The following is an 18,968-nucleotide window of genomic DNA, read 5'->3' as shown; positions in this document are numbered from 1 at the left end:
GTTGACCTAAATTTTGTTGCCGAGGGCCTTGCCCTATCTACATGCCTACATCACTAGGACAGAGGGTATATATCACTCTAGTACTGCCATCCCATTGCTCATCGATTTGCTCGAGTAGGCACCAGTAACGTCTCCATTGTGAGACTTGTTACTGTTTTTGGCATATCAAATACGCCATGGGTAGCTTGCCAGGCTCTGCCGTGCAGGCGAGATATTCTCGGTAGCTTGCCAGGCTCTCTGAGAGGGATGGAAGAATCGAACCTGGGTTGGCCGCATGCAAGCAAACACCCTACCTGCTGTGATAGAAAAGAATTTTTTTTTTTTATAAACTAGCACATATAAACTTTTATAAACTAGCAGAGAGTTTCTTGCTCGCACGCCTGGCTGTCTTCCCCGGGACCCCACAGAGGGGATAGGCTCCAGCTTCTTTCCCGCCCCAAGCAGAGCTCCCGGCAGCTGAAGACCACTGGAACCTAGCCACAGCCATGCTCAAGGCCCCTCTCCACATGTTTGGACAAGCCTCACGCATGAAGGTACCGGCAGAGGAACCCAGGTGTGTGTAAGCCCATCAATGGCCAACATCCAGAGACATAAAAGCAAACTCCCAGAAGTGACATCTTATAACCTACTTTTCCCTCTGGGAGAAACTGGCAAGCTACTGAGAGCTTCCTGCCCACATGGGACAGCCTCGCAAGCTTCCCATGGTGTATCTGTATGTCAAAGCCAGTAACCAGCTGAACTCATTCCCTTGACCCTGAAAGAGCCTCCAATGCAGCATCCCTGGGAAGGCTGAGAAGAGAGAGGCTTCTAAAATCTCAGGGATAGGATGAATGTAGAGGTTACTGAGACCGCTCAAGCAACTTGACAATCAATGGGATTTCATGATTTGTGATTCATGATAAACTAGCACAGCGGGTAGGGCGTTTGCCTTGCATGCAGCCGATCCGGGTTTGATTCCTTCGTCCCTTTTGGAGAACCTGACAAGCTACCGAGACTATCTCCCCCGCACGGTAGAGCCTGGCAAGCTGCCCATGGTGTATTCCATATGCCAAAAACAGTAACAACAAGTCTCACAATAGAGACATTACTGGTGCCCACTTGAGCAAATTGATGAACAATGGGAAGACAGAGCTACAGTGCTATATGCGATTAAGAGAAGGACTTTGCTCTTATATAAAGAAATTTCAGGAGTCAAAATAGGAAGGTTGACTTTCACAGGGCTGAGAGATATTTTTGTTTTTGGCCTACACCCAGTGGTACTCCTAGCTTACTTTTCACAGGGTTTGGGGAACCCTGTGGAGTGCTGCAGATCAAACCTGACTCAGAAGTCTTAACAGAACTAAAGATAATCATCTATGTGTGAGGCTGACCCCAATGTGATCCTCATGTAGGCAGGTAGGTAGGGAAAGGCCCTTGGCAATGAAACTTAGATTAACAAAGTCTCTGGGAAGGAGAATTCTAAGATTGATCTGCCCTGTGGATACAGAAAACAGACCTAAAAAGACCTTCAGCAGACCCTGAGGAGGATGGACCCCTCCCCATGAAGTTCCTCAAACTCTCAGACCTCTCCTTAATCTGATTAAAATGTGATCCAGCCTAATGAAGATCATCACCACTCCCAATCTCCCTGGTAACCTCCTTAGCAACAGACTTTTACCTGGGAAGCAACCCCATGTTGGGGCAGATTGAAGAAACCCTATAAAAGACACCTTGGACAAAGGAAGTGTGCGAATATGCTGCCTGAGCCCATGTGCTGCTTGTGCCCACGTGGCCGAGCACATGCGGTGCCTAAGCACATGTGTTGCCTGCATCTCCCCTCTTGAGATGTGTACTTTCATGCTTTTGTGTCTAGTGCTAGGATGTGTGTAGAGCTCTCTCCACCCTTGGAGAAGCCCGCGTTCTCTCTTGAGCGCGTTACTCTTACTATTCTCTCTTCCATTTACCCCTTCCTCCTTCCCTTAAAAAACCTCTAAAAACATCTGTTCACTGCTTGTCTACTCCTGAAAATCTTTTCCGCAAGCGAGACAAGAACCCAGGAACCCTGGGTCTCGGGTGGCAAAGGTGGTTGGGAAGAAAGTGTCTTTCTCCTCCTTGCTTCACGTAAGTCACCCGTGGGACCCACCGACATCAATCCCAGCAAAAGTAGTAGGAGAAAACTCCAGGGGGAGAAACAGATACTTTCAGAGGAGGTTCAGTTATTATCGAGTACTTGATAAAATCTGAAGAACACAACTCTTAGCATCTTACCAGCAGAGGAAAAGGCTCTTTAGGAGACATGATATCAGCATTTACTGAACTAATGCAAATTCTTCAATGTCATCATGATAATACCTCTAAGAGATGGGGACTATTAATGTCTCCTGCTTGATAGGTAAAAGGAGTGCTCAGACTAGGGCTAGTGGCTGCTAAATAGGGGCGGGTGGGCAGGCGGCAGAATGTGTTGAGGGAGGGATGTTCTGAGCCATACCCTATGGAGAGAAGGGGGAGGGTGATGGAGCTGTAAAAAGGCTTTGGTCTTCCCATGCCTGAGCTGGGAAGAAAGACAGTCTCTGTGTTGTTGATCTGTGGAAACTGCTCTCCAGTTGAAAAAAGATACAAAATGTGTAGGTGACTTTTCCCCACAGTTTTGGCATGGAACAAATGACTTTTAGGAGAAAATAAAAGGATTATGGGAATTCTTCAAGGTGCTGTTTTCAAGAACAGCAAACTGGGGTGAATGTGAGGTCTGGAGCATGTGAGGTTTGGAGCGTGCCACCTAAATCCTGGCTCCTTTTCTCTTCAGTGTCTTACCAAGTCCAGGCATGCAAATAGTTGAACAAGAAAAACAAGTTCCAAGTCCAAGTAAGTGGAAGCAAGAAAGCCCCAGTGAAGGGAGAGGAACAGAACTGATAACCCAGGCCTTTCCCAGGGAAGGTAGAGCTGCCTTGCTCTTTACCCTCTTTGGGATAAAGATAATGATGTGTTTTGCCCTTGTATGCAAAGTGCTGTGATGTTTGTGCTGTGATGTTTCTTTAAGATAAAATGTGGCCATAAACTCTTTAGGAACAGCCCTGTCTTCTGCCCCAGGCACAGACTGAAGAATTTCTAGGGCAATGGAGACACAAAAGTTGACCTGAATAGCTGAGCTAAGACAGTTTGTGAACAGAGGAAGAAGGCTTTGCTCTGAGAGGGAGTGGTGCAAGATAAATGGGGAGACGGTCAAGAGAGTGTCCTGATTCTTCTAAAGAAAAAGCACTAGAAAACAAAGTCACTTGATTTTCCTTCCCAATTTTTTTTTTTTTTTTGCCATTGACAAATGCAGTCTATTCCTGCATTGCTCATACAGTTTTTATAATTTAGGACTGAAGTTTTCCTTCGAGTAGGAGTTGATTTGTAGCTGATAGGCACTTATCCTTACCTATTTCCTGTCACGAAGTCATTGTCATTCTCTGGCAGAGTAAAGTAATTATGAGCAAACATTCTGGTGACTTGTGAGAGTTGAAAGTGCGTGAACTTGGTACCAGTGGCTTTGGGCTGGAGTATTGGCTCTCTAATTTATTTGGTGTCTTCAGTCACTTTCTAAATCTTTTTTTCTCAGAGGCTTACTCACCTCATTTGTTAAATAGCCATCAATTCACCTTAAGCGATTGTGATAAAGATGAAATGAGATGAATAGAAGTGCCAGGCTGTTCAATTAATAGTGATAATGTTATCTGTGAGCAGGTCTCTGATGCAAGCAATATTTATGTGCAGATTGGAAGCTCTTAAGTTAGACCTAATGGAAAGAACAATGGCATAATCTTCTAAAGATCATTTATATTTTATGTGGAATGCATTGTACATCTTGCTTCTAGCGGATTTGCGTTGCTAATTACCTGTCATTCTAGCGAGTATAGGAATTAACTCTGTCTTTCTCAGCAATCTCTGAGGACTTATTTGCTAAGGATGGTGACCCAGAAGCTTTCCAAATAGTTTGAGAAAATAAATATGCTCAGGGAATTCAGCTGCACCGAGAATCATTCCCTCTTCCCCACACTACATTGATTATCTGTGAAGAAGAAATCCTTTGGAAGCTTTTGACCTTAGGTATTCATTGCTTACTTTTAATCTTTAGCTCATTTTCATGATAATCTATAATTTTATCAGGACTAAAATAGATTTCCCCAGGCACTGGAGAGACAGCACAGGGGTTTAAGCACTCGTCTTTCTCTTGGAAGTCACTGATTCTATCCCCAGTATCACCACAGATGGTCTTGGCCAGGAGTGATCCCTGAGTAAAGACCTGGGAATAAACCTTGAGCTCTGATGGGACCTTAAACAGCTAAAAAGGTTACCCCTGCCCCCCAAATTGCTCACAATGTACAATATGTGCCCCTTTGAGGTTAGATAGTAAGTGTATTGCATCCTTCTCCTTGGTGCTAGAAAGACTCCATATTCTCAGATTTCACTTTAGCACCCAGGAGAAAAAGAAAACCAGGGCAGAGTGTTTGTATTGATCAAGCAGCCTTTTAATGGCATCCCTTTTACTTCTCAGTGGTGTGACCTCTCATCTTGACTAAGTGACCCTCAGTGACCCTTAAGTCATCATTGTACTAGCCAAACTCATTTACTACCAGGGCTTTAGATATTAAAATATATCTTGCTGGCCATCCTTTAATAGGAAGAAATACTAGCTACAGAATTTTCTTTATTTTATTCACTTATTTTTTTAAAACTGCCAGCAGCTTGGTGGGGGGCAGTGGAGAGTAAGAGGGGGAGGTTACATTTGGCAATGCTCAGGGGTTATTCCTGGCTCTACACTCAGGAATTATTTTTGGTGTTGTTCTGGGGGAGCATACGGGATGCTGGGGATCAAATCCAGGTCAGCGGTGTGCAAGGCAAACACCCTTCCCATGTACTGTTGTTCTGGCTCCCAGAATTTCCTTTAGTCTTAATAACCAGTGAGCAGGGCTGGAGTGATAGTACAGCAGGTAGGGTGTTTGCCTTGCATGCAGCCTGACATGGGTTTGATCCCCAGGACCCTATGTGCACCCCCAAGCCCTGAGTGCAGAGCCAGGAGTAAGCCCTGAATACTGCGTGATGGACCCCAAATATTCCCCCCCCCGCAATTAAAAAAATATCAGCAAGTAGTCAAGCCTGGACCACTGCCATGCTCATCCGTTCCTTCCTTTCTATCTTAATTCACGGGTGGTAAACTATGCAGTGGCCTTGAGACACTCTGGCAATCACAGAAAAACTCCTCTTTAGAGTAAAGCTCCAAATAAAGTGGTTTTAGTTTTGTATTAGCCCTTAAAGTTTTGTTATTAAAAAAAAAATAGATCCCATGGTTTTCAAAACTTAATGGTAGGGTTTCACACAGAAAACATTCCGGCACTGCCCCCTCTTCTAGAGTATCTGCTTCCCTCGACTGTGGTCCATGGGTTGCCCGCCACCCTTTGGAGTATGTAAATTACACAGAAATCAAAAGGGATACCTGTGACATCACCTTAGAAAGTGAACAGATGCCTGTGTGGATTGGAGTGGAAACAGTTCCCTCCATTAACTGTGATGAAACACCTTGAATTGAGGAGAGCCAAATGGATTTGGGTTGCCATCCTCTGTGACCAGATGCTATCATGGTTGACTTAATGATGGAATACACCATGAGAAATGTATAGTTTGTCATGGTATAAATATCATGGACTATGATTACAGAGAGCTAGGCAACTTTTGTTACAACAAGTACTTAGAATACTAATTGACATAAAAATATTAAATATTAAAAGGTATTCGATATGCCAAAAACAGTAACAACAACTTATGGAAACAATGGAAATGTTACTGGTGCCTGCTCGAGCAAATCGATGAACAATGGTATGACAGTGCTACACTGCTACATTAAAAGGATGAGCATAAACACTAACAAAATTATTTAAAGTAGGTGTTATTTAAAATAAACAATAATTTAAAATAGTCAATGTTTTCATGCGAGGGAGCAGTCCCCCTTCTTAGACCATGATCCATAGCAATAGAGGAAAAATGACTACAGACCAAAGCAGATAGGAGTTCCAAATAGTCACTGATGCTGCAGAATAAGGCCTCTGTGAGAGGTGGGTTTAAAGTACTGAACCTATAGGATCAGACCCACTTACTTACTTGGCCAGGGAAGTTCTTATGAAGGGTATAGCTAAAGGGTAATTTTGGAACTGGAAAAACAGACCCTTCTTCCTAGTGGTTAACTGCTAATTTTAAATTGAGGTGAAAAATAAACAAAATTGAGATGAATGAGAGTTAATTATCAGGGAACACAAATCCTTCCCTTAAAGAGATGAAATTTCATATGCTATTGATTGGACCCGGCAGAGTCTCCTACCCCTGCACTTGGCCGTCTTCAGAGGGGCCCCTTGGAGGTGGGTAGGTTGAGTTTCCCTCCCTGCCCCGAGTAGAGCCCCGGCAGCCGAAGATCTCCTGAACCCAGCCACAGCCATGCTCAAGGCCACTCTCCATACCTGGAGAGTATGGCTCGACCAGCCTCATACATGAAGGAACCGGCAGAGGAACCCAGGTGTGCGGGGCCCGGGGCTGAGATCTCCAAGCCTGCTCAGATCAAGGCTGGGCCTTCTCCACCCAGATCCCCCTTTGTCTAGTAGCTAGGCAGTCACACCCACAAACTGCTCCCGGCACTATGTAATCCCATCAACAGCCAAGATCCAGAGACTATAAAACAAAGCTCCTGGAAGTGCGTGGCCACATTCACAGCTGTGCAACCTCTTATTGTCTAGTTCTCCCTCTCGGAGAACCTGGCAAGCTACCGAGAGTATTCTGCCCACACGGCAGAGTCTGGCAAGCTCCCCATGGCATATTAAATATGCCAAAAACAGTAACAATGATGGCTCTTATTCTCCTGACCCTGAAAGAGCCTCCAATATGACGCCATTGGGAAGGACGAGTAAAGAGAGGCTGCTACATTGTTTACAATAGCTAAAATCTGGAAAAAAACGGAGTGCCCAAAGACAGATGACTGGTTAAAGAAACCTTGGTATATCTGCACAATGGAATACTATGCAGCTGTTAGAAAGGATGAAGTCATGAAATTTGCATATAAGTGGATCAACATGGAAAGTATCATGTTGAGTAAAATGAGTCATGAAGAAAGAGACAGACATAGAAAGATCGCACTCATATGTGGATTATAAAGTAGCAGAATGGAACACTAGAGATAAGAATCAGGAGGTAGAGATAAGAACCAGGAGGTCTGCCCCACAGCTTGGAAACTGGCCTCACATGCTGGGGGAAAAGGCAGCAGAGACAGAGAAGGCAACACCTAGTAGAGAATGTTGGGAGGACCCACTTGCGTTGAAAGCTGCGTACCAACAATAGACTACAGACTGGACATAATGGCCACTTAATACCTCTATTGCACACTACAACGTCCAACAGGAGAGAGAACAAAAGGGAATGCCCTACTGCAGAGGTGTTGGGGTGTTGGGGGTTGGGGTGGGGGTAGTGGGAGGAATACTGGGATCATTGGTGGAGGAGAATGGGCACTGGTGGAGGGATGTAAATTAAATACAAATATGAAAGTTCCTAAGTTTGTAACTGTACCCCACGGTGATTCACTAATAAAAATTTTTTAAAAAAAGAGAGGCTGCTAAAATCTCAGAACTAGGACGAATGGAAACATTTCTGGCGCCTGCTCGAGCAAATCGATGAACAACGGGATGACAGTGATAAAGTGATATTTATTGGACCCTATTTTAGACCTTGTGTATTCAAAATTTCCATCAATTTCTATTTGTGATATAACTTGCAAATAGCCTGTTTTCTCAACTTTATTTATTTATTTATTTATTTATTTTTCTAATTTTATTTTTTTATTGAATCACCATGTGGAAAGTTACAAAGTACTCAGGCTTATGTCTCAGTTATACAATATTCAAACACTCATCCCTTCACCAGTACCCATATTCCACCACTAAAACACCCAGTATACCTCCTGCCCCTGCCCCCTCACCCCCAGCTGCATAACTGATGAATTTCACTTCATTTTCTCTTTACCTTGATTACATTTAATATTTCAACACAAAACTCACTGTTGTCGTTGGAGTTTTCCCTCAAGAAGGACAGCCCTGTTACCAAGGAAGCATTTGATAATTAGTTTTCTATTGCTTAGAATGAAGGGATATGTAGCCCCACTGCTCCAAGTACATAACTCTTTTTTTTTTCTTTTTCCTTTTTTTTTCCCCCTCATCCCCCTTCCCGCACCTCATAGTATGGTGGACGCGACGCTGCTTTTCTCCCCGAAAATGGGAAACAACCAGGAAAGAGGGATATTTCCTCTTCTCGGCTGGCATGGGGCTGTTGCTTAGTTCAGTCTAGAGAAATGGCTGTTACTTTGACTACCTTCAATATTTCAACAAAAAACTTACTTTTATTATTTGAAGTTTTCCCCCAAATAAAGTCCAGAGAAAATTCTGCCAGAAACTGCATAGCCCATCTCACAGTCCCAGTGCATTGCTGTAAGAAGCTGCACTGGATGCCCAGATGTGTTAGGTCTCTGGAATCAAAGTCTTTAGGCACAGAGGGTTTGTTTCACTCTCAGCAGCTCCCGATTTATCTGAGCCGAAGGCGTGCCGGTTACACCCACTTCCCATGATTCCCTAGGAGCCCTAAGTGTAAAAACTGTATACCTCTGGGTTAGGAGTCTTAGAAAATGGCTCTCACCACGTGGATATTGCTGCTGCCACCATTTTCTGTGCAGAAAAACAGGGTGGAGAGGAAAGATCCATCCCCAGGCAGCGCGGGGTTGTAGCCCAGCTCACAGTCCCAGTGCATTGCTGTAAGAAGCTGCGCTGGATGCCCAAATGTGTTAGAAGGTCTCTGGAATAAAAGTCTTTAGGCGCAGAGGGTTCGTTTCACTCTCAGCAGCTCCCTCTTTCTCAACTTTAAAGTGTTTGCCTATATTATACTATTATTAGAATAATGTATGAAAAACACAACATTCACTCCTTTGTTCACTTATTTGAAGTTCCTGATGCCTATTAATTGTTCAGTAAATATTAATCCTCTGGGGTTGGGGGGGTTGGAGAGATAGTACAGCATGTAGAGTGCTTGTCTTGCACGCAGCTGACCCAGGTTTGATCCCTAGTATCCCCTATGGTTTCCCAAATACTATCAGGCGTAATTCCTGAGTGCAGAGCCAGAAATAATGCCTGAGCATCACTAGGTGTGCCCCACCCCTAAAAAAAGTACTTGTCTTATTATTTAAAAATTTTTTTTGTATTTAATCACTGTGAGATAGACCCTAACAAAACTGTTCATGGTTGGGTTTCAGTCATACAATGTTCCAACACCCATCCCTCCATCAGTGTACATTTACCAGCACCAGTGTCCCCAATTTCCCTTTCTATCCCATCACCACCACCACCCACCACCCTAGCCCGCCTCTATGGCTGGTGCTTTTCTTCTCTCTCTCTCTCTCTCTCTCTCTCTCTCTCTCTCTCTCTCTCTCTCTCTCTCTCTCTCTCTCTCTCTCTCTCTCTCTCTCTCTCTCTCTCTCCCTCCCTCCCTCCCTCTTCCTCTAGCCTCTCCCTCCCTCCTTTTCTCCTCCTCCCTCTCCCCCCTTTTGGGCATTGTGGTTTGCAGTACAGATTTTGAAAGATTATCAGGTATATCCCTTTATCTACTTTTAAAACTCAGTTCTTGTCCAGCATGATCATTTATGGCTATTATTGTCATATTGGTGCCTTCTCTATCTTACCTACCCTCCACCCCTCCACCCCACACACACTTGTGATTGATTCCAGCTGTGGATATTAGTCTACAAATATATATATATATACATATGTATACCAAATATATATATATACATATATGAATGCAATATACCACAAATGAATGCAGTCATTTTATATCTGTCCTCTCATTCTGACTCATTTCACTCAACATGATACGTTCATTTATAGGCAAATTTCTTGACTTTAGTTTTCCTAACAGCTGTGTAGTATTCCGTTGTGTAGATGTGCCATAGTTTCTTTATTCATTCTTCCGTTCTCAGTCATTCAGGTTGTTTCCAGATTCTGGCTATTGTGAGGAGTGCTGCAATGAACATAGGAGTGCAAGATGGTGTTTCTGCTGTGTGTTTTTGGTCCCTCGGGATACATTCCCAAAAGTGGTGTTGCGGGGTCAAATTGGGAGCTCAATTTTCAGTTTTTTTGAGGAATGTCCATATTGTTTTCCAAAAAAGGCTGGACCAGTCAGCATTCCCACCAGCAATCCTTTCTCGCCACATCTGTGCCAGCACTGGTTGCTTTTGTTCTTTTGCATGTGTGCCAGTCTCTGTGGTGTGAGATGGTATCTCATTGTTGTTTGATTTGCATCTCCCTGATGGTTAGTGATGAAGAGCACATTTTCATCTGCCTTTTGGCCATTCACATTTCTTCCTTGAGAAAGTTTCTGTTCATTTCTTCTCCCCATTTTTTGATGGGGTTGGATTTTTTTGTTGTTGTTTTACTTGTCTTATTATTTAATCTGGTTTGTTTTAGTTGTTCTGGGTACCTGTACCAATAAAGGAAGTAGTTCCTCTCCAGTTTCACTCAAATCACCTGGGGCTATTGTTACACAGCAGGACCTGATTTAGGGATTTTGTGTTTCTCACACTCCAGGATCTGCTGGGGCTGCTGATCTAGACACTACGCTTGTAATAGGAAGGTGCAAAGTCTACTAGGAAGTCTACTGGTACTATTTTGGTCATATTTAGCTAAAATGAGATTCTGTAATAGAGCCGTACCTCTCTCTAAACTTGGTGGTAAAAAGCTTCAGAACAGCTGGAATTGAACCTGCTCCTGCCATTTGCAGTATTCAAGATCAACTTTAGAGACTCACAAGTTATATGTCTTGAATATGTATATTTTGAATATGTATATTCAAAAGTACAAATCAGACTAATAAATTTAAACAAAACTTGTGTTGTTTTTAGCAGCCACCTGGAAATATGCTTAACATCACCTAATAATGAGCAAAGTAATCCCAAATAACAGTAAGACACCATCTCACACCCATAAGAATGGTTCCATCAAAAACAAAAATATCCTAAAAATATTGTTCTTTAGGATGCAAAAAAATGGAACCCTTACACATTGTTGTTGGAAATGTAAAATGGTGTATCTCCTATGTAAAATCATTTCTTGCTCCTCAATAGAATTTAAAACAGGGCCAAGTGGTGGAGTGCTTGATTTGTATGTATGAGGCTCTGGGTTCCATTACTGGCATGCTCCCAAATTTATCATTTAAATAGAAAGACAAATTAAAAACAGGAATATCATGTCAGCAATTTAATTTCTGGGTATACACTCAAAAGAATTGGAACCAGAGTCTTGAAGAATTATTTGTATATTCATACCCATGGTAACGTCTCCAGATGGTAGAAGGTACCCAAGTACCCGAGGATGGATAAATAAACAAAATGCAGACTGTGCATATATGTACATGGAATGGTATTAGTAATTTATATACATGTTTTTTGAGGGTCCCCAAGGCAGCGATCAAGCTGCAGGGCTGGCAACCACCAGGGCCACCCAATTTGGGGATTACGCGGTGTCTGGCCTCAAACCCAGAGTCCCCGAATGGCAGGTCTGCACTTTTTCTGAACCATTTCCCAGCTCCCATAGTCAACACTGAAACCGCAGTTAGAACAGAAAGAGAGTAAAGAAAATAGATACTTGGTGTCTCTAGATATGAATGAAGGCACATTTTTGTAAAAAAAAGAGCGTGCTGTCTGAAGTGTCAGGTTTTGCTGGAGCCCCAAATGAGGAGTGAAAGAAATGCGAGTTTCTTGAATACACCTGCAATTCATGCTGTGGGCAAGAACTATGGTACCTCCCTATTCTTTTTTGAAATATTTTTGGGTGCTGCTGAATGACATTGTTGGGCTGAACTGATTTATCAGATACTGCCAAGCTGCCAGGTATTGAGATGGCACTTAGGATAATGATCATATGGAAAATGACACTGGAAGGGCCAAGGAGATAAAGTAATGAAGTATATGTGGAAACCTTGAGTTTGATCCTTGGCATCAATCCCTGGGACTAGGAGGCACTAGTACCACTGGGTATAGATCTAGGAGTCCCAAGCACATCTGCACTCAAGCAGTACTTCATATCCAGGCCTGAGCATAAATCCTCCTGCCTGACCATCCAGGCTGAATGTTGCTGGGAGTGACCCCTCACCCTGCTGAGCACTGTCAGGCGTATCCCTGCAAGTTATGATCGAGCCTTTTACTTACTCCCTGTGACTCCAGTCAGAGCAAAAAAGCAAGATACGGGCTCTCCAGGATTCAGTTTTACCTCCCAGGACAGTATAGGGTGAGGGTCAAAGGGCAGGCAGCACAGGCAAGAGAAAGGGGTTGTTTCACTGCTGAAGAGCCCTAAAATAAAAGATAAAACAAAATTTTTTTTTTTTGACCTGCCAAGCAATGCTCAGGTGGGCAGGAGGCCCCTGGCAATATTTGGCCAACAAAACTGACAGTGCTCCGGCTCAGAAATACTACTTGAGGTCATCACAGCCACACATGATAGTATTGGTGGCAGGGGATAGGCGGGCATATAGTGCTGGGGACTAAACTTGGCATCTCACACATGCCAGGCATATGCTCCAACCCTTTGTGTTAGACACTGGTTCGAAAGTAAAAGACTTTTAATTCCTCAAGAGAACCAAGAGAAAGATGAGGAGGATGGTCTAGGAAGGAAAAGCAGCTCAGGCAAGACCTTGGGATAAAGAAATCTTTATTGATGAATGAAAGCGTGTGGCAGTAATAAGACCCTCCAGATGGAACCACCTAGAATGTGTCTACGCATCTGGACCATGACTGCACTGGGCTGAGGGATAGGGCAGAGGTTATTCTTCGTCCTTGACTTAAACTCCTTCCAGAAAATAACAGTGCACTGTCTAAGCACCACATTTGTGCTAGTGATAGTATGTGTGTGTCTATATGTCTTTCTGTGTGGGGCGTGTGTGTAGTGGTGTGCAGCAACTTCCTCTAATACACGCTTGGCAATGCCTTCTAAAGGCATTGTGTGATCTGTGTGATCTGGGAAGACCACGCAGCCGGTTTTGGCCTGAGGAGGGATGCCTCTGCGGTGATGTGCTTTATGGGTGTAATTTCATTTTATCACCAGTAAGAATGGTTGTATCTCGATTTTTGCAGAGAAAATGGATGCTCGGGGCCTATACCCTGCTCATTTTCTTGCAGCTAATCAAGGTCCAGCCCAAGATTTGAATTTGATCTGTTTGACATCTAAACCCGTGCTCTGTCTTCTGAGATATCTCATCTGGCAGTGCCGTTCAGGTAGAATATCAATTTAATAAAGAAGTGTCCCCATCATCAACAAACAATATAGCCAATTCTCTTTTTTGTGAGACAGGCATACAGCTAAGTCATAAAGAGGAGAGATTAAGTGTAATTGCATATCCCCCAAATCGGTCAACTCATTAAGACAATGTGCTTCGCTCATAGGCTATCCTGGCCCGCCAAACAAGTGGCAGTGTGGACCAGAGAGCAGGCAAACCATAGCCAACAGTCAAATCTAACGTTTTCTCATTTGGTTACATACCATCCATGATGCTTTTCTGTTACAGTGGCAGAGGTGATTGCAACAGAAACTTGTATGGCTTTTAAATCTCAGAGCATTTCAGCTGTGGTCCTTTATAGGAAAAGCTTACCATCTGTTATAGAACACAGAAATGTATAGCAGAAATGATCAGAAAGAAACACATGACTATACAGCAGAACTAAGTCTATTCTAACAGTCTTTGCTCTTTACAGGAAGAATAAAATGCCTTGGTTTTTATATAATGTATCTTATTTCCATCTCATGTTATCAATATTATTATATGTATTTTAAGACTGACAAAAATATGTAGGTACTAGATTGGTTGACTTACTGCTTTATTAATTTCTTTCCACTTCAAACAATGAGTTGTATTGAAAAGTTAAACCCAGAAAACAACAACAAAAATCAGCATGCCTCGTTCAGAACATACAGTTATCAGCTCAATGAACAATGAAGTAAACTATTAATCCTAATAACTAGAGTTTGTTATCTACTTATTTTACTTATGGGCAAATATTTCATGCATGCTCTGCAATTTCTTTATTAGCATTCTTAATTACTTGAAGGCTTTATGTTCTTCAGATTGGTGACTGGTTTTCAAATTTCATATAATGATTGGCTTGAATGGAAAAACAGGAAATAAGGCAGCAGTGTGACACAGAGGAAGTGACTCTGGGAGCCTGGAGTTCTAATCTTGGCTATGCAGCTCCCTGGCTAAACCAGACACTTAATCTCTTTCTGCCCTCATTTCCTGTAACCTGAGTTTGGAGAAACACAGCTTGCATGTGTGGGTGTAGAACCTCCAAACGTTGTTCCTACCTAGGTTCCGAAGCCTGTTTTACCTCTAAAAGCTGATTATCCCTCTCCCTGTCTTTGGGAACCTTAATATAATTGTTCCAGCTAAATTATTATATAATGATAATTATATTATTGTTTAGAATCTTCTCTCAAAGCATACCACTTACAAAATAAGGTATTCTGAGAGGTAGATTGGGGTGAAGTGAGTAAAAGGGGGGCCAAGGTGTATTCAGAACTAATTTCTCGGGGCTGGAATGATATAGCACAGCGGGTAGGGTGTTTGCCTTGCATGCTGCCAACCAGGTTCGATACCCAGCATCCCATATGGTCCCCCTAGCACTACCAAGGAGTGATTCCCGAGTGCATAGCCAGGAGTAATCCCTGTGCATCGCTGGATGTGACCAAAAAGGCAAAGAAACAGAACAAAACAAAACAGAAAACTAATTTCTCTACCTTAAATGAGTCTGTTGTTCCCTGTAAACCTGATTAGGGAAAAGAAATGGGAAGAGATCCGCTTGGGATTTGTGTGATCAGCAAATGTTCTTAACTCAGCTCTACTCAGGTAATCAAGCTTTGACTAGATTGTCCAACTCTCTCTTTTTAGAATTTTTCTTTTGGGGTGCTGCAGCAGGTAGGGCCTTTGCCTTGCACATAGCTGATCTGGGTTCGCCCCTGGACATCCCATGTGATCCTCTAAGCACCGCCAGGAGTAATTCCTGAGTGCAGAGCTGAGAGTAATCCCTGAGCATCACCAGGTGTGGTCTCCTACCCTCCCCCCACCAAAAATAACCCCCAATTTTAAAAATATTGTTTATTGTAGCATAATATACATTTAGAAAAATCTCAAACACTGTTAAGTAAACAACTTGTGAGCTTTCACAAAGTGGACATTCTTGTAAGCACCACTGTGATGAAGCAAGAGACTGCCCATTCTTATCGCCCCATCATGCTTCCTTCTTCTATTACTCCACAAGGGAATTTACTAACCTCACCTCAGACTCTGTAGGAGTGTCAGGTCTCTTAAGAGGACCTTCAAATCAAGCTTCTGCTGGATGTGCCAGTCAGCCTGAAGCTCAGTGGCTATAGTTTGTCTGCTCCGTTGAGAGGCTGGCGACTTAGTTCTCTGGAGTCTTGGCACCTCTCTGGAGACTACTCACCCACTTCTAAAGGGATGCTTTAGAAGTGGTTGCTCTTCTTTCTGAACACTGTTCAGCTAGACTATTGCTTTTCCCTTTATGGTCCTTTCTTTTAAATTCCCCACCCCCCTGTTTTTTTGGTGTTTGGGCCACACCTGGCTGTGATCAGGGCTTACTCTTGGTTCCGTGCTTAGGGATCACTTCTGGGAGTCTCAGGTGACCATGTGGTTCTGGGGATTGAACTTGGGTTGGCCACGTGCAAGGCAAGCACCCCACTCGCTGTCCTGTCTCTCTAGCCCCAGATGATTGTTTGTCAAATTGCCAACAGAGCTGCAAGTACTTCTTTTGCAGATGGAAAACTTAGTCTTTCTCCACAGGGGAGTATTTGAGAGTTGCCATTTTCCTATTTTCAATTCTAATGTGTTTTTTACTTTATTGATTGATTTTATTACTTGTTGCTGACAGACATGTAAAAAAATTTCCTTAGGCTGTGGATTTATCAATCTTTGTATTTCTGCCAAGTTTTTCTTTAGAAAAATTGAAAGTCCCTCTTAGATGCACACACGTTCAAGACGGTGTGTCTTTTGCGAAGTTTTTCTTTCGATTTTTATGTATCAATATTCCATACTCATTCATTTTTTTAGTTCAAATCTGGATATTGTTTATCACACCTTTGATGTATCTAATTCCTCCCCTACCGATGGTTTATTTGACTTATTTTGATAGCTTCAATGATTAAAAAAATTTTTTTTCAGAGAACTTCTGAGTTTTCTGCAATGACCAGGGTGTTCTTTAAGATGATCAGGAAATTCCTAGTCTGAAGACAAGTGTTATGTATTCCCAAAGGTGAGATTGGGAAACCCGAGACTTGGGGATGGCATTAACCAAGTTCCCAAGGATGGCAGCAAAATGCCACGAACCAGTAGCAACCTATTTGGCAGAGCGACAGACATTAATTGCCACAAGAGAAGGGATCAATTGCATAAACTCACAGACAAGGCACCCAAACCACCTTTACATGGGAGAGTTGGGTTTGCTGATATGCTTCTTCAGAAGTCTTGCCTCAAAGAGATAATGATGCCATTGATGGCAATTGCCATTTCTTTGGCGTATGGAATCTAGGTCAGTGAGTTATTACAGTTCTTAGCAGCCAAGAAAATCTTAGAGGTGGTTTTCTGGTCATTCTTTTTTTTCTGCCTATAAAAGGATAGCATCTTTAGTAACTCATCCTCAAGTAGTGTCCCCAGAAAAAAGAGAATAGGAGAGATCTCTCCTAGGAGCAATTTCTGTACCTATGCTGTTTTTGTCTGTAGTCTTTTAAAAACTTTTTAAATTTATTTTTTGTTAAATATTCAGGAACTGTGATTTACAGAGTATTCATAGTTCAGTTCAGGAATGCAATATTCCTACACTAATCCCACCAACAGTGCTCACTTCCCTCCACCAATGTTCCCAGGTTCCCTCCTAGCCACAGCCTGCCTCCTTGATAGGCACTTTTTTCCCCCTCGTGTTTAGGCCACACCCGGCAGTGCTCAAGGGTTACTCCTGACTCTGCACTCAGGAATTACTCCTCGTGGTGGTCTTTGGACCATATGGGATAGCAGGAATCAAACCCAGGTCAGCCACATGCAAGGCAAATGCCCTTCCTGCTATCCTATCACTCTGGCCCCTGTGACAGGTACAGTTTTAAGTTTGGTTGTTGTGGTTTGGAGCTTATCATCTATAGTCTTTACCTTTGGTGCTATCTTATAGACTTGAGAGTACATCTTATTTTCTATTCATTTATTTTCAACCTTTCTTGTGTTTGTGTTTTCAATGTCTCTTTGAGCATATAGAAGATTAAAAAAATTCAATATAAAAATTTCTTAATTTGAATTTCCAAGTTAATCCATTCATATATATTATGATTACTGATATATAAATACAAGTACATCATATTTGTACTACCAATGGGTGTTTTTATTTTGTGGGGATCCTTTTAATTTATCTTTTTCTTCTCTCTATTCTTTTCTTACAGTCTTAAAATTATACATTATAATTTGTGGTGATATTTTAAAACAACATGAATAATAATAAAGTGAAAAGTTAATGCTTGATTACTTATAGATTTTCAAAATGAATGAGAACTTTAATTCTAGTTTCTCATCCCATTTTTAATGTTACTGATACTCATTATTTAGGTCTGTTTCTTCTTTTTTGCGGAGAGGTGCTGGGCATCAAACTTAAGGCCTCTCCCATGCAAGACAAGTGTGCTACCATCGAGTCTATACACCCTGGGGTCTCGGCTTCTTTGACTCTCCCTGCAATGTGTTTGCCATAGCCATGGGGCCTACCAGGAATCCCCTTGGTGGTTCTTCATGTGCTCTCTGGAGATTGCCCCTTTCTTGCTGTGATGCTCACATTAAAAAAAAAATTGCATTTTTATAAAATTGGACTGGAGTGATAGCACAGCGGGTAGGGCGTTTGCCTTGCATGCAGATGACCCAGGTTTGATTCCCCTGTCTTCTCTGCAAGCTACCGAGAGTATCCTGCCCACATGGCAGAGCCTGGAAAGCTCCCCATGGTGTATTTGATATGTCAAAAACAGTAACAACAAGTCTCAAAATGGAGTTGTTACTGGTGCCCACTCGAGCAAATTGATGAACAATGGGATGACAGTGCTACAGTGCTATAAAATTGTTCGGGCTGGAGCGATAGCACAGTGGGTAGGGTGTTTGCCTTGCATGAGGCTGACCCGGGTTTGATTCTTCCGTCCCTCTCGGAGAGCCCGGCAAGCTACCAAGAGTATTCTGCCCACATGGCAGAGCCTGGCAAGCTACCCATGGGATATTCAATATGTCAAAAAAAGTAACAAGTCTCACAATGGAGACATTACTGGTGCCTACTTGAGCAAATTGATGAACAATGGGACGACAGTTTACAGTGCATAAAATTGTTGACAGTGATAGGGGCTGGAGTGATAGCACAGCGGGTAGGTCGTTTGCCTTGCACGTGGCCGACCTGGGTTTGATTCCCAGCATCCTATATAGTCCCTTGAGCACCGCCAGGGGTAATTCCTAAGTGCAGAGCCAGGTGTGATCCCTGTGCAACGCCGGGGGGTGACCCAAAAAGCAAAAAAAAAAAAAATTGTTCACAGTGATGTATTACATTCAGTATTCCAACAACAACCCCACCACCATTATTCCCTACTTTCCCAACCACGACCCAAACTTGCCCCAATAGCAGGGCCCTAAATGATTTGTTTTGTATTGATTTTTAGGTGCAAGACGTGCTCTTTAGTTGCAGAGCTTGAAGGGAGCCCCACCCCTTTTTGAGGTACTTATATACATCTGACTGTGGTGTGGCTGTAATTGCCTCATGCCCAGCAGAGCTTCTGGGCACCATGTGGTGGTTCCAGTTCTCCAGTCCTCGTACTTGCCAAGTGTGTGTCCCTGACCACTGAGCCACATCCCCTTAGCCTGATATT

This window comes from Sorex araneus, chromosome 1, assembly GCF_027595985.1.
Source record: "Sorex araneus isolate mSorAra2 chromosome 1, mSorAra2.pri, whole genome shotgun sequence".
Lineage (NCBI taxonomy): Eukaryota > Metazoa > Chordata > Mammalia > Eulipotyphla > Soricidae > Sorex > Sorex araneus.
The sequence above is the reverse complement of the archived record's forward strand: the minus strand, read 5'-3'. Positions refer to the sequence as shown.